This window comes from Numenius arquata, unplaced genomic scaffold, assembly GCF_964106895.1.
Source record: "Numenius arquata unplaced genomic scaffold, bNumArq3.hap1.1 HAP1_SCAFFOLD_1679, whole genome shotgun sequence".
Taxonomy (NCBI): domain Eukaryota; kingdom Metazoa; phylum Chordata; class Aves; order Charadriiformes; family Scolopacidae; genus Numenius; species Numenius arquata.
The window spans coordinates 5,001-7,500 of NW_027415688.1; the positions used below are offsets into that span (position 1 = coordinate 5,001).

At 82.2% G+C, this 2,500-nt stretch overlaps 1 non-coding gene across 1 annotated transcript; it reads right to left on the minus strand.

Moving 5' to 3' along the window:
* Nucleotides 1-413: 413 nt before the first annotated feature.
* LOC141478936 (5.8S ribosomal RNA) lies at nucleotides 414-566 on the minus strand. The gene has a single exon (XR_012464042.1). It is a non-coding gene; the product is annotated as a 5.8S ribosomal RNA (ribosomal RNA).
* Nucleotides 567-2,500: the final 1,934 nt, after the last annotated feature.

Below are 2,500 nucleotides of genomic sequence, written 5' to 3' on the forward strand. Positions count from 1 at the left end.
GACGCGGGGAGGACCCCCGTCCCCGTCCCCGGCACGCGCGCGCCCGCGCGGCAGCACGGCACGGTACCGCCGCCGGTACCCACCCGCAGACAGCCGCCCGCGCGCGGCGGGGCCGGGGGCGAGGCCCGCGCCTCCCCCCGACCTCTCTTCTCTCCCCGCCGCCGACACCCCGGCGAGACGAGCTCCGCCCAGCGGGCGCTCCGGGAGCGGGGAGCTTCGGAGCGCTCCCCGAGTCTCCATTTAGGGGGACGAAGGCCCGCACGCGGGGCCTGCGAGGCGCCCCAGCCGCGCCGCAGCGGCGCGCCGCGCCCCGCCGACCCGACCCGCCCCCCCCCGACGCCGCAAGGGCGAAGAAGGGGGGGCGGCGGCGACGGCGGCAGCGGCGGCGGCCGAGCCGGCGATTGATCGTCACGCGACGCTCAGACAGGCGTAGCCCCGGGAGGAACCCGGGGCCGCAAGTGCGTTCGAAGTGTCGATGATCAATGTGTCCTGCAATTCACATTAATTCTCGCAGCTAGCTGCGTTCTTCATCGACGCACGAGCCGAGTGATCCACCGCTAAGAGTTGTCTGCTTTTCGGCACCGCCCCGCGCGCGCGGGAGGGCCGGGACCGCTCCGCGGGAGCGGCCCCTCCGGACAGCGGCGGCCCGCCGGCCCGCCCGCCCGCCGGCCCGCCCCCTCCGCAGGGGACGCGACGCGGCGCGGCGGGGCGAGAACGACGGGGCCGCCTCGCCTCGACTGACCGTACCGACACACGACGAGGAGAAAAAAAAAAAAAGCCCCGAGCGGCGAGGGCGCCGGGAGCCCGCGCTCCCGGCCCAAACCGGCGGAGACGAGCGCCTCGCTCGCTTCGGGGGGCGGCCCAGGCGCCCGGGCTCGGCCCGGCCTCCGCGCGGAGGCCCACGACGCCCCCGGCCGCGCCGCCTGCCCGCCTCTCCTCGGGGACGCGGGACGCCCCGCCGGCCCCCCCGCGCGCGACGGCTCCGCCGCGCCGCGACGTCCTTCTCCCCTCTCCCGCGGCTCCGGCCCGCCCCGCCGGCGCCCGGCCGCGGCCTCCGCCGCCGCGCCGGAGGCGGCCACCGCCGGAGCCCGAGCCGGCGACGCGCCGCCCGCGGCCGCGCCGGACGGCGGCCCGCCGCCGCCTCGCGGCGGCCGCCCGCCCGGAACCGCCGCCGCCGCCGCTCCTCGCCGCCTTCCGCGGGCGCGCGCCGCGCGGAAAGCGGACGGCGCTGAGGCGGGGGCGACGCCCGCTCTCCCCGTTTCCACGCGGAGACCGGGAGCGGGACGCCTCCGCCCGCCCGCCCGCTCGCCCGGCGCCGCCGGGAAGGGCGGCGGGGGAAGGGCGGCGGACGGGGCCCGGGCCGGGACGGCCGCGCCTGGCGGCGGGCGCCCTCCGGCCGGCCGGCAGGCCGAGCGGCGACGCCGCCGCTCGGCACGGGGTGCCGCCTTCGCCGGCGCTCGGCGGCGGCAGACCGCCGCCGGAGCGCTCGCCGGGGCGGGGGACGGAGGGAGGGAGGGAGCGGAGCCGCGGCGCGCCGCAGCCGCGCCGCGGAGGCGCGGCGGCGCGCCTCCCGGGCGAGCCCCCGCCGCGGGGACCCGCCCGCCCCCGGCGGGGAGCCCGCGCTCCCGCCGGGGTCGCCCCGTTTCGAGGCGGGCGAGGCCGGACACGGCCGGCCGCGCCGCGGTCTCTCCGCCGAGACCGGTCCGCGGAGAGGGGGGGGCAGCGGAACCCCTCCCCGGCACGGCCGCCCGCGGGACGAGCGCGGGCGACGGCCGGCCGTCCGTCCCTGCGCCCGGGAGCTTCCGCGGAGAGACTCCAGCCCCCTTGCGCAGGACGACGACGACGGCGGCGCCGCCCGGCCCGACCCCCGGGCCGCGCCGAGCCGCCCGAGTCTTTAAACCTCCGCCCGGCCCCCCGCGGCCTTCGACCCCCTGTGTATCGCTACGGCGAGGGAGGGCCGCGGGAGAGCGCGGACGCTAGGTACCTGGCCCTGGGGTGAGGGAAACGACCACCTCTGGGCCCCGCGGGGGTGCCTCCCCCGCTGCCGCCTTCGGGGGAGCGTCCGCCCGCGGGGGCGCGCCCGACGTCCGCCGCCACAGCCTCGTCCTCCTTCCCGGGGCCCGGGGTTTCCCTCAGCAGCCCGGCGCTGCGCCCGGGAGGAGAGCCGCGGCTCGGGCCGCCCGCTCGCGCGGGAAGGCCGCCCGGCGGTCGCCTCGCCCGCCGGAGGGCGGCCAACGGCGGCGGCGCAGCCCTTCCGCCCCCGCCCCCCGCCCCGGCTCCCCTCGGCGGGGAGGATCGGGGCGCGGAGAAGAGACGGGGGACGCGCGCCGCCGCCGCCGCGCCGCCAGGCGCCCGCGCGCCATCCCGGAACGCCCGGAGACCCCTCGCCGCCTCGCGCGGCCGGGCCGGCAGGGCAGGCGCGGGGCCGGCTGCGCAGCCGCCCCCGGCCTGGGCGCGGGGAGAGCCGGGGGAGCCGCCTCCCCCGGCCCCGAAGGCCCTC